Genomic DNA, 14,404 nt, shown 5'->3' with positions numbered 1-14,404 from the left:
CGTCCGCAACAACAGGCACCTCGCCTCCACTGTGGCGGATGGGGAGGGGATCCTGTTGCCATGGCTACCATGTCACGCCTTGCTTTTTGAAGATTTTTTTTTCTTAATACACTGTAATTAGCCACAGAAAGCAAGCACAGGAACACTACTCCATGTTGATGGAGAATAGCGCTGAAAAAAGTTATGACGCTGACTTTCATACCCAAAGAAACTCACAGCTCCACAAAGAGGACTGAATTATTCATCTTTCCAAATACCACTACTCTTTTTGGCTTCGCTCCCAGGACAGATAATTTAGCACAGCACATTCTTCAAAAAGTAGAATGGCACAATATGGATAATAGACGAATGAGACCTTCACAAAAGACTTTCAGCTTATATGATATTGATGAGTTCTGTATGCATATTTTTTTTATAAAAATTTAGAAACAAAAAAAACCCCAACCTCCTCAAAGAGATAATTGTTGACTTCTCTGATTTTTATTAGCCCGCAACTACAATTTCCACCACACAAATCATTTTTGGGGTTTCTAAGCGGTCCCATAGGTTATTGGGGGTTTCAGATTTTCTCCTCTGGCACGCACCGCTAATGTTAAAGAATTTGGTGTTCCAGGAAAACTCCACCAACCATAAAACCTCATCAAGAAATTATACAATTACCCCAAGGACCATATCGAAAAACAATGGAGAAATTCAAAACCCTCCAACACACTGAAGTAAAACTGAAACAGCTTCCAATAGAGGGACCCCTCCGAGATCTATTGAGTTTCTCTATAGAAACCTTTGAAAGGGAACGAAAGAGAGAACCCACATTTGAACCCGGGTGCATATGAACTGTTGAGTGACCCTTGAACAATTTAAAGGTCCGTTGAAAGCAGTCTAGTGATCCTTGTAACAGTTTGGGGGCCCTGAAATTTCTGTGGAGATCTCAAGGGTCCAAACTGAGACGGAAGACTGTTGTTGCCTGAAGGAATCGTCTCTGCAACCCTCTTTTTGGACACTGATCACACATTTCAAGCACTTGATATGAGAAGGCAGGGGAGGCTCAGGAGCAGCCTGACCTCTGGTGGTAAAAAGGTAAAAGTACAGTGTCTTATACTGAGCCGATGGTTCAACCCTCCAGATGTGTTTCTTGTTGTAATGCTGAACCGAAAGAGGCGCATGATGAAGTGTCTGCAGTGCCGAGATCAAACAGTAAATGCATTTGGACATGCTGCATCAATAATTCAGCTGTAGAAAATCTTTGCTATTCCTCCCACAGGGGTTGCTTCCTTTTTCTCACCTTGGATCCGTCTGCCAGTAGATATTGACATCTTCAGTTAACAGGGCCTGTTAAATCTTTCTGTGAAGTTTTATGATTTGGGGGGGGGGGGGGGGGGGTGTGTAACCCAATCTCTGGAGCATTTTAGATCATCCATCACACACAATTTAAAGAGATGAGGAAAGTGATGTTTCTGCCCAGTAGCTGAGAAAGCAAAGGCAGCAGGAGGAATGTTTTACTGTCCACACATGCGTATGTGATGCTCCTCAGTGAGAAGCCACAAACATACAGCAACAATCATTTCTGCGGCCCCGAGAGGCAACTAGAGCGTTGGATGCCTTTCGGTTTCGGACGATTCTGAAATATTGCCATTCAGTTGCGCATGACAGCATTCTTACTTTATGCTGTCAAGTAGTGATGGAATACCTTGTGTGATTACTTTCAGTCTCTTATTGCAAACCAGTAATAATTTATTTCTGGGGAAACTGAATCTCTCTCTTTGTTTCAGTCTGTGCCCCCCCCCCCCCCAAAAAAAAAAAAATTTAAATAGATGATGGATGAAGAAAACCTTCTTGGTGGTGTATTTTGTGTATTTTAAATCTTTAACAAGGTCAAACTGACAGACCACCATGTTTTTTATAGACCCACCCAGCTTGTCAGATCCACATTTCACACTTGGAGCTGTACAATCCTCCGGGCTTGGTCAGTGGTGGCTGAGGGAAAAAAATCACCGACTCAAGGAGAACAGAGGATTCAAAGCTTTTCCAGGAAATCCCAAGATCGTTTGACTGAATTAAACTGTTTCTGTGTCTCATCAACTACAAAATCAGGCCCGATTGTCTTTAAAGAAACTTTAAAGACTAACATTTGGTTTATTTGATCATTTCCAGATTTTGATGTTAAAATCATGCTACATGTTCATGAAAACACTGAAGTAGGAGACGGCGGAGGATTCCACCTGAATAAGACTCACCCACTTCATTGAAACCAACATAGGAACTATTTTAAAAAGCAGATGTGCTGATGCTCTCACGATAATTCCATTCCATTCACATGAGTTACTTCCCAGTGCCAGCGATCTACTGTGAACATCACCTTGTTGCAACACCCAACGAACGAGGTGTGATTCAGAGGAAGAACGAGAACAACATGAGGCCAGAGAGACTTTATTCCAACAATTCCCTGATCCAAACTCTTCTATCTATGCATCTGCCTTCTTTACCTGTGCAGTGTCTCCTGCCATGAAAGCTGAAACCAGAAATCAACCATTCTTGCATTTCTTCCAGTTTCGCTGCTATCCCGAATCCACAAATGAAATACACAGGAAGGTTTCCCACGTCCTGCTTTCCTCAGAACTCGTTCACTATGATTCACATTTCCTAACTACCGAGGATCCGGAGCCCTTTGAATGAAAGCTTCCACCATAATCGTATGGTTAAAAGCTCTGGCTGAGCCTCATTTGAACCATATGAGCCTGTCATGATCTTATCGTCAACCTGCAGGATTCGAAATGTTTTCCTGTGTGTGTTCTGGTGGAGTTACAAGATCTACATTTCACCCCGACGTGTCATTCATGAAGTCTGCCCTGAAATAACTTGTATGGAGCTCCTTGTTCCTCGCTGGCTTTCGCTTTTGCTTCTTGTGCAGAGTTTAGAGAAAAAAGAAAAAGAAAAAAAAAAGAAAAGCCACACGCCAAACACAACATGAAGAATGCTGGGAATTACCTCGCCGAGACAGGACGGGACAGTTTGTCGTGACTTTCTGAGGAAGCGTGGGGGACTTTCTGCGGCTTTCGTGCACATGTCGATGATGACTGGAAGTCTCACTTCCATTTGTCTCAATAACTGCGACTGCGCGCGTTTTGTGTGATGGTCTGCCAGAGCGCCGACTGTGTGAGGCACAATGAAACCATAATATTAGCTCTAGAAACACATGATAGACTGGGCATGCCGAAAACCACTGTCTGCATATTGGCCACCCTTCCCTCCCTTTCCTGCCACTTCTGATCTTTTTCTCTCCGTTTTGCCGCAGGAGAACCAAAATAGCCAGCTTTGAGGACGACATATTTTGATGACACCAAAGTAAAAAAAAAAAACCCTGCTACGCCCAGCCAAAGAGACGTGAAAGTGGGAATTCCTTCTCCTTGCTAATGTCTCCGGCTACTTGGCCTGCAGCGAAGTTGGCGAGGTCTCTCAAGGCTACACCAACAGGAAATTGCATTAATCCGGAGCCGGGCTGCAGAAATTCAGTCCCTTCTTTAGTTAAGGCTTCAGCGGACCACCTTGGCTGTCCTGGTAGTGGAGAACAGAAGTGGGAGGCCTCGGGGCCCGACTAAAATCTCCCCTGCATGTGCGCCCTAATTGGTTTAATGACTGTAATTATCTGCTGGGGTGCATGTTGTGTGGGGGACGATTAATGGCCTCTAAAACATATGCAGACAGGCGGAAATTAAGAGAGGGAGGGGGGCACTGAGACAAAGAAGAGCTGTGCAGAAGGAAAGAGCCATAAAGTTGCAGAGAGAGAGAGACGCATCCTGCTGTGTAAGGAAAAGGGGAACAATGACACAGCTCTTTCGAGGCTTTTTTTCTTTTTCTTTATGAGATGATTTGGGGGCTTAAATGCAGCAACTTCTTGGGGTTGCTTCGTCTTATATACAGAAAAAAACACCTTAATGAGACTTAATTTGCGACCCATATGGACCCTCACGAGACCCACCACCCACACAGTTTAAAGGTAAAAGTGAACTTCACAACTTCAATGACAATAAATAAAATGTTTGCCGACTCAGCGACCGCAAGCCGAACACGCAAGATGATTTAACTCGCAGTACCACTCGTGACCTGTTGGTGCTCGCCCTGACAGATTGCTGTCAAACATGTGGACGGCGTGCCAAAGTCTGCTCGCCCAAGGGTTTTGAAAAGACAAAAACTACTTACATTTTTCGAGAACAGCCACTGTTGTTTCTAGTTTAATCGCAGTGAGATGCACTTTTTCAGGAAGATCACTGGACATTGCTTTGCAATCGTTTGTCAAATAGCATTCGTCTGCATGCTGAAGGCTACAAGAAGTGAAACACTTTTGTCTTTTGTCAACCTGATGTGAAATTTGGACAATGAGGATATAACTGAATACCTGTTTGCATTTTAAGGCCCGTTTACCTGACAACGTTTGAAGTGTACAATCACATTGTTTTTACATTTTTACTTTTAAAAAGTTTTGCATCATTTTGAAAACAATGTCTGTTTAAACAGAAACGGCAGAAATGCAGAAAACAATGAGGTTTTGATGCAGGGCTGCTAGTAATGCCACTGTTTGTTTTTGCAGTGAAACCACACACACACACACACACACACACACACACACACACACACACACACACACACTCACACACACACGCACACATAAAAGCTTGCAGAGAACAATACACTCAAATTTTAACAATGGTGCGCACATGGACATTCATATGGACAGAGGAGGAATTTGGATTGCTATTATGGGACACTCAACCACAAAACTATCAAGTCTCAGGAGAAGATTGGCGAGAAGTGATGACACTCTGGAGGCTTCCATTGTTGTTATTATCCATCTCCTCGTGCGTTTTCTGAAGAACTACTCACTACGGCCGTGGTGTGCATGCAGTCGCAGCATTTCCAAAATGTTATGTTTTCCACTCTTTACATGGAGATAGATTGAAGTGCTTTCAAAAAGTGTGAACAGAATAGAATAGAATAACTTTATTATTACCATAGTCATTTTTATTTTTATTTTAGTGGCACAGAGCACTGTTGTCCTGTAAACAGACGCCCAAAACGCAACAAAAGTTTCTGTTATCACGTGAAAATGTTGTCATGTAAACAGGACAAAAATATGGGGAGAAAACACTGGCCGCAAACAGACAACTTTAAAGGAGTCATATCACATAACTTTTCAACACTTTCACATGGTTGTTATTTTTTCCAAAAACATTGTATTCAAAGCTTTTTGGCCCAAATCCAGCTCGTCCTTGATTTTCAGCCAGTTGAATATTTGATCATTCGAGCCTCATTCACAATTTGCTGTTTTTTAGGGAGCTGGACTGGCTCTGCCCCACATGCACATCTTGGGAAAAGGAGGAAGTACTTCATCTCCTTGTGCCATGTGCCATTGTTTACATTCTGTCTGTCACGACATTATGGAGAAATGCTGTTCATCCAAACCAATAAGAACCAGAATGTGACCCAGAAGGAGACGCTACTGAAGAAGTTGTGACTCTGCTGCTGCAGCAGGACGCCTCAGAATGTTAGTAAAACATATTGTGTGTCTGAATATGTTCATCAGCTGCACTAAATAGTTACACGTTTACAAAGAAATTTGCTGTTTTAACAGCAAATACATTACTATTCAGTGCAGCCCAAGTGACTCTGCACTTATTTGCCACACTCAGATCCTATCATTTAATGATCCTCTACTAATGATCATAATTAGTAGCAGACAGGAGAATATCCTGAGCCTCCATTTAATCATAGAAATAAATAAAAACATCACCTCACAATTATCAAGCCCATACACGGACCTCAGACTCTGCAAAGCCTACATTTGATCTACAGTCTCTATCAATCAACTTTATTTATATAGCACTTTTTATACAATAAAGTAATGCAAAGTGCTTTAACAAGATTTAAAAACAGCGCAAAGATAAAATTGATAGTTAAAAAGCAAAGGGACACACTCACACATGCAGACACACACACACATAAATGAAGACATGCCTCTTGATATGAAGACATGGCAGGACACCAAGGACTATCAGCACAATGTTGCAGACATGAACAATACCTCACAATAAACAAACAACAACAACAAAAAGTGGGATCAGCTGTTGCAAACTAACCAGCCTGGTGCTTCGAAAAGTAATATAAAGGCATATAAATCAGAATATTTTACTTGCAGTTCCCACATTTGCTTTATTCGAAGTTTTGCAGCAAATCCAGCGTGGTTCTGGACATGAGGGAAAAAAAGGTCCTCGTTGAAGTGATGGGAGCGACAATTAAGCAATAAAAAATTTAATTAATCCACTGGGTCCTTACAGGCTCAGACAAAGGCAGTTGATACAATCAATATCTGTGCATCTGGCGTGTTTAGTTCGTATCTTTGCTGGTATCTTTCTATGCTGAAGGTAAACACCTGCAGCTGTCACCAGGTGAAAAATCAGTGTGAGGGTGGGCGGGTCAAAGGGAGGGGCTATCTGGATTGGGGTTGGCTCAAAACCTGTCGTCATTTCCAGGTATGGGGATGCATATTTCTGTAGGAAAACCATTAGAAAGTCAATTTTGCATGATATGGGACTTTTAATATTCTTTAAATATTTCACTGTATTTGCACTGGGACACGTCACTGTAAATGGAATGATGGAATGGAAATAGAAAATAACATTTTGTTTCATTTAAACTTTTTCATATTAAAAGAGATACTTTAATTAAATCATAATAATGTAAGCCTACTTTTGCTCTTTGTACTAAAATACAGGTTCAATATGAGAGTTCTGCCATCATACAACCGGTCTGGTCCACTCCAGATCAAATTGAACTGTCTGTGGTTTCTGGACAAAAATGATTATGACAGTTCTGGTACAGATCATACTGAAATGTTTTTTTTTTTTTTCCAGTTGTAACATGACATTTGCTTTTCCCACAAGTTGGAGTAACGGTTTTCTCTCAGTCACAGTTATCGATAGTGAAGCTGCAGAAGTAGAAAAATTTCCATATAATGAAGTTACATCTGTGGTTAAATAGATCCCAACACAATAAAAACAAAAACTTTAAACTTTTTTACTTAATTACATTTGAAAACAGTTTTGGTACATGGCAGTTGCCTTTATTACTTCAATGAAAATTGTGATTTTAATTCCACATTTGGCCAGAAATCAGTTAAAAATTCAAAGCCTGTCTGACATCGGGAATGTTTTGCCCATTTCAGCAGCAAAATGACTTAATCATTATATTATAAAAGTCGTTTTTAGCACTAAAATACTCTTTTGGTCAACACTGACTCTTATTGAACTGCAATGTTCAGAAAAGTGTTGAATGTGATTAGTTGTCCCCTAAATCTTAAAGACTTTTTCTTGAGTAGCCCAAAATAGAAAATATCCATACAGAAAGAGGCTTATCTTCCCATCTTATCTGAATGAGTGAGTGTTTATATTTCACAACTGGCTGTCATATAGTCATGTCTTACGCAAAACTGGACATTTTTGTGTGATATCGGATGTTTTTCACCAGAATGAGTGCAGTAAAACCTAAAACAAGACATTCTCTGTGCTCTCTAAAACTTATTTAAGGTTCAATCTTCCATTTGTCAATAGGAGTCTGTTTAGATAGCATGCTGCAACACAAACTCAGAGTTTACTCTAAAGTGTTATTTCCATACCTTTGCTCCTCTACAGAATCATGTTTATGCCGCCTTTTGTTGTCAGTGCTGTATTTAGAACTTCCTGGACATTTGTTTTCACTTCTTCTGGATGTTGAAAGCGTCCAGCAACCTGAGACAAATTCCTCGGACGTGTCGACAAACACACGTCTCAGGCAGACGCTCCTTGTCTTTTGCTGCATGTGTTGCCTGATAATGGTGGTTCAAATAGGAATCGTTCAACACATGGACGACAGGAAAAGATATGGTCACAGTTAAAAAAGAGGTTTTTCCATCAAGTATATACATTTTTTCCCCAAAGTGTGTAAATAAAAAGAGCCAAAATACTATTCTGAATCTTTATAAGAAAGGGATTTGAATGTTTCCTGTGTGTTGTGAAAAGTGATAAATACATCAATATTACAAGGTTCTGTAAATAAGTAATTGAGTCACTTTTATGATAAGAAAATCTACTTAGGAGTGAGTTTGGGGTAACTTTTAATCCTCTCCCTCTGGTGGGCCTCTCTTGTGAATGTGCAGATACAGCTCCATGTTACTGATACTCACGTCTGAACATCTTCAGGATTTCTGAGAACTGCTCTACTTTGGCTAATGCTAATGCTATGAAACTGACAACAGGCCAGATTAACAATCACACATGAGCCAATGCTGTCACTGGAAAAGCACCCCCCCCCCCCCCCCCCAAATCACATCATGTATCCATCTATCAACTCCAGAGACAAGCATGACACCTGGTAACATGATACTCGCTTTGTGTGTCAGACCTGGCAACCCTACAGCACTGATTGTTTTCACGGATCACAACAATCATGACTAACCAGCCAATAGAAACCAAAGTACCAGTAACTCCCTCACTAATCTCATAATAGCGTTAAGTAACATTTCAAGCATTGGCATTACACAAGACTGTTTATTCAGCGTGGCGACTTAAGGCCGTGGAGTTGAAACCTTATGTGTCTATGTACGTTTTAAACACACTACTGAGTGCAGGTCACCAGCTTTTGGAGGGACTGTAGTTATTCTATACATTGTGTACTCAGTAAAAAAAACTCTGCAGCTAGATTGAGCTTCATAAAATGTCAGTAACAATTCAGCTAAGTGTTAAATTTACAGCAGTTTCATCCAAACAGTTGATGAAAGTCAGCAATGCAAACTGTTCTGAGTTTGGACTATTTTTCCCCCCAGAATTCTGACTTTAAACTCAGAATTTTTTTGCTTTGTTGTTTTTTTCTTAAATATATTATTAAAGAACCAGAACAATTGAACAGTAGAACATAACAAAGACAATTCACAGAATTCGGTACTCAATTATAGACATCTTAAATACAAAAATAAAACCCAAGGCAAGAACTTAACATTAATGGACTGGTAGTTTAAAAATGTTAGACTGGTATACTTAAAAAATAATAATAATAAATAAAAAATAAAAATAAAATATATATAATGAATAATAATAATAATAATAATAATAATAATAATAATAATAATAATAATAATAATAATAATAATAATAATAATAAAAGTATGGGAAATAATTAGGGCTGAAAGGAATTATGGTTTAAAAATAAAAATAAAATTGAGTTCTGACTATTTTCTGAGAATTCTGGCTTTAATTCCAGAATCCAGATGTTTTTCTCTGAAGTATTTTTACCTGCAAGGAACCAACTTCAGTGAGCTGCTAAGTTAAAAGTCAAAATTATGTCAAAAACGTCAGAAAGTCTTGTTTTTTGTCTTGGGGCCTTAATTCTCTTTCGTACTCTTGTTAAAATGGATTAGTGAGAATTGTTTTGACATGAGTGACATCAGCAGTGTGAGTAACAGAAATACGGACTGAATTAGACTCTCTGTATATCTCAAAATATACAAAGAGTCTGCAGAGCGACGAGGTGGTTTTATTAACAGCAGCTTGAGTTACTGCCCTACATCTCCTATACTGACATCAAAAAGATCTCTGCAGCACAGTCTGAGAACGGCTCCATAATGATTTTTTTTTTTTTTTGCTCCCCACTTTCCTAATAATAAGTTAATTAAAGTCCTTAGTTCCAGCAGCTTTGTTTGTTTTTACATGGATTGAACCTGTAGACGAGCTCCGGCAGCACTGGGAAATGTAATCTTGGATCAGGACATGCAAAATCTTTGAGGAAAATAGGAAAATTGAGGGGCTTGGAGGAGACTCAGAGTAAACTGAAAAAGCCCTGAAGTGCTGGTGAGAGAAACGACAACGGAAAGACGCAGGAAGACCAATATAGACAGAAATTGGAGGATGTGTTTTCTGGTCAGGAACCCATTGCTAAAATTAGCAAGGATGTAAATTCCTGAGCGATGCCGGTTTTTCAAATCCGCGCATGACACTGACAGTTGCCAGAAGAACATAAAACAAAACACACACACACACACACACACACACACACACACACACACACACGCACACACACACACACACACACACACACACACACACACACACACACACACACACACACACACACACACACACACACACACACACAAAGAGAGAAGTGGAAAGTCGGCGGTTGTAGGGAGAGGTCATACATGAACAGTGCCGTGGTGATGTTTTCCCTTCGACCATATTTCTTTTTAAATTGACCTTCGTCCTGAGAACAAAGACTTCTAACAAGCCACAAGAAGGAGGGGAAAAGCTCTGAAAGCAAAAGCCGCGGTCCCCACACACACACAACAGTTTGCTGGGATGGGGCTGGTGGGGTGGGGAGGTGTGGGGGGAGGTGTGGGGGGTGGGGGGATCAGGTCCTGGACGCCAAGCCTTCAACACAATCACCACACATGCTATTGTGGCCTGCAGTTAAAGCTCTGGTGCGGCTCAAAACTCCAGCTCACCCCCTCACCCCCCCCTCTCTGCGTCCCTCCATGCATCCCTGTCATTTACAGTCCTAATGACAAGACACAAACTTCCACACATTCGCCCAGCGCCGAGCGGGGATAATCGCATTACAGGCGACGACAGCGACCAAAACCAAGAAACTCAACTTGGATGCACTCAGACGAGGATTTGCATAAATCCAAACAGTACAATCAGACAGTTAAACGGTGTGGCTCTGCTCCTCTTTTTTTTTTTTTCCACCACGCATGGACGGAGGGAGAGAAGAAAGAAAACAACCCACCGCGCCGTGCAACGCCGAGAGAACGGATGGATGGAGACGGAAAATAGTGGAAGACTTTCTCAGTTTACAGTCGCCACATAAAGCCGGGACTATTTCGAGGCCTCCTATTGGTTAAACAGAGGCAAGAACACGCAGCCAGCTGGAAGTCAAGGACAAAGACTCGTGAGGGACTAAATGGCAGGATCCAAGTTCCCATGCTCCTTCTGTGTTGGGCTTTTTCTTACGACGTCTGTGTTGAGCCACAGATTAATTCAAAAGCTAAATATTGACATTCCTCTTTCTGGTGTGCTGCTCTTATCTTTGTGCATTTAAGGGTTGGTCGCTGTGATCAATCAACAAGAGCTGATAATAATTTTTTTTAAAGCGGGCCGGCAGGGACTTCCCTGTCGCTCCAAGGTTAGAGCATGCAAGATATGGCACAGTGTATCAGTCAAGGTGCGGTGAGCAGCGAGCGGTGGGCAGGTCTGGACCTGCCGGATTCCTCGACTCATTCGGTTGCATTTTTACTGGCATTTCGGCCCTTCGGCAGGTGTGAGTCCTGAAATATGAAAGAGAGACTGAGGCAGCATTCCACAGACGCAACATCTGACACACTCCCACCACAGACCCCGCGCCCGCCGCATACACGTGAAGGTCAGACATTAGGCCAGGGGCGAGAGACAGAGCGAGAGAGAGAGAGAGAGAGAGAGAGAGAGAGAACATCTACATGACTCCAATGTGTCATATTGTTTTAAAGGTATAAAGTCCATGAAACAAAAACAAAAAAATGCATTCAATCACATTTGCATAAAATTCATCTGGAGCCACAAAATATTTTCAACCTTTAGAATTAAGTTAGGACAGCACATAAGTTATAAAGCTTTGCCATAACTGCCGTGTCTTATTTTAGTTTTATTAGGGAAATTTAGAAAGGTAAATAATTTGAGTACAGTTTTAGTAGTTCTTTTTTGTAGTTGTGTTTCATGGATTCAAGCTTTTTAAAAACTGTAAAAACTTTTTTTAGGGGTTCTTGTAGTTTTAGCTTCAATTTCATTCAATTTTCAGCTTGTCTGAATGCTTTTTTCAGTATTTTTCTCAGCGGTTTAAGCTGTTAAAGACATTTAAACCTTGGTTTACCCATTTTAGTTCTTTGGCCTTTTTTTTTATTTTTTTAAACCATTTTAGAATTTTAGTGTTCAGTTGTTAAGCAATCTTTTTTACTTTACAGACAAGTTTAGCAATTTTAGATGGGTCAGGGTTTTTGTTATTTTTAGAAAAAAAGATTTTCAAGAATTAAAAACAAGCTCAAATATTCATTAACATATGTGTGTTTTCATGCCACCTTTCTGGTCAGACCTTGATTGTAAAAGAGGCCATTTCACCTCAAGCAACCGCCTGGAAAGGTTCATTAAAAAAGAAGGGGGGGGGGGGGGGGGGGTGGGTTCTCTCATGGTCATGCAACTTTGCTTGGGCGTGTTTTGCTTCTTACTGAAGAACACATTTTAAGCCGAAGTTACTGAAATAAAAAAAAAATCAAAGTGCATATTTTATTTAAGTTACCAAACCAGCCAGAATGAATTGTCTGACAGGCGGAGCTTTGACCCGAAGGCCAAATGTTTGACACCCCTGTGTTAGACGGTCCTGACTTAAGTGACCTCTGCTCCCTCTGTGATTCAGGAGAAAAAGCGTCCAAGTCGGTAATGGGAGAAGTGCAACTGCGTTGCTTTGATTTACAAGTTAGCTGCGGTTGAGCAATCATCACTCATTGTCAGACTGCGCACTGCTCGGATTGGCTTTGGCCCCGTATTAAAGAAAAAGCACAAACCCTCTCATTTGCTTCAGCGGGGCCGGTCCAGCAGCACAGGAGGAGTGTCAGCTTCACTTTGCCGGGCGCTTCAGTCAATCACATGCACTCGTTACTGGTGAAATACTTTGGAAATGAGCCCCTGATCTCTGTTGCCCGCTCTTTAACCGTTACAATGAAAGCTCAGATTATCATTGCAGCTGATTTACACTCATTTGTAAGATCCTCTCTTGGAGTAGTGAGTTGATGATCAGAAATTGTGAGACAAGCCTGTAATTGTTTGCAGGTTGTCCACTTGACCATAGTTTAAATCCCATATTTAAGTATGATGATACAAAAGTAGGAAATAATCCTTTGAATTTCCTTGCATGGGATCTGGTTAATAGTTCATGTTTTTACCGACATTGTGAGGACATACTGGTTTGAACCGACTTATTTTTTCTGTTTGCTTATACAAGTATTTGACTAAGTCCTGGGACCCAGCGAGTGAGCAAACAAGACTTTTGATCATCTGAGCCAGATTATCTACATCACTTTGTAATGGATCTAATGGCTCCAGGGGGTTTTGTCTGCTGGCGATATGGGGTCCTTGGATATTTCAGTGCAGGAGGTCTTCAACCCCCGGCTCTGGAGCCACATGTGGCTCTTTAGCTACCCGGTCGCAGCTCTCTGAACCCCTCAGAACTTCTCAGTAACAGTCTTATCACCTGGCTGAAAAAGTCAAATACATAGGTAACAAAGGCTGAAACTACTCAAAGAGGTAAAAAGGAAAAGAAAAATTAAAGCAAAAATAAAAGTAAAAGCAGCAAATGCGTAATCTACCCACAATGACTAAATGTAATAGAATGTCTGCCATTCTAACCAAAAGTGATAAAACATCATAAATGCAGCCTAAGATACTGTATGGCTGTATACCAAAACTGAAACGTCATGAACTTTGTTACCCTCACTTTATAGGTTGAATATGTTTCATAGGTTCAAATGGATTTTATTTGGTGTAAAATGGAACAAACACATCTCTTTTGGTTGTGAAGGTATAGACCCCTGCTTTGCAGTTCTCATTACATAGGCCATCAACTGAAATATACTTTTTCATGATTTCACCTTTTTCCACAGGTTTATGGGCTCTTATTGGCCCAATCCGTACTAGAGTATCGAGTAAAATCTAATATGTCAAGTAATTTATTCCCGTCTGCTCTCTTCTTGTAATAAAAGCCGACCCACTTGAAGGCTGAAGGTTTTTCTTCTATCATTTTTCATTTCCCAAGTAATGGCATCGAAGCACAGTGGTAAGAATGTAGTACCCAAGACAAGTTACTAATAAGAAACAGATGAAAATAATATTGAAACACACAATGTCACACAGGTATTTTGCACACGTCGAAAGCTTTACCTGCAGACCTTGAGGTCTTGCTTACCCTGTTGAAAAACTTAAAAGTTCTCAGTTGCAGGATGTCCCATGATTGATTTCTACCTGCTTCTCTTCACAGTTACAATAAAAAATATTCCCTCCTACAAAAACGAGGGCCCGATAAAGTCTGAAATGCTGTGAGCTTTGTAACCGTTTCCAATGCAACCACTATGGACCTTGAATAATTAACAAGAGCGACAGATGTACTGAATATAAACTGCTCTTATTCAGCACGGCCTCGAGTGTCATATTACCTTTACAAAGCCGCTACACTAACCTTTTCTTTTAGTACAATTTGTTTCCGCCAGCACAACGTTTCGTGTGACCAGGAAACCACAACATATCAATTTCTACACTACCGTTTGTCATTCATGTTCGTCAGAAGAAGCCGTTAGTGATGACAA

The sequence above is a fragment of the Blennius ocellaris genome (genome assembly GCF_963422515.1).
Source record: "Blennius ocellaris genome assembly, chromosome: 5".
Lineage (NCBI taxonomy): Eukaryota > Metazoa > Chordata > Actinopteri > Blenniiformes > Blenniidae > Blennius > Blennius ocellaris.
This window is presented reverse-complemented; position numbering follows the sequence as displayed.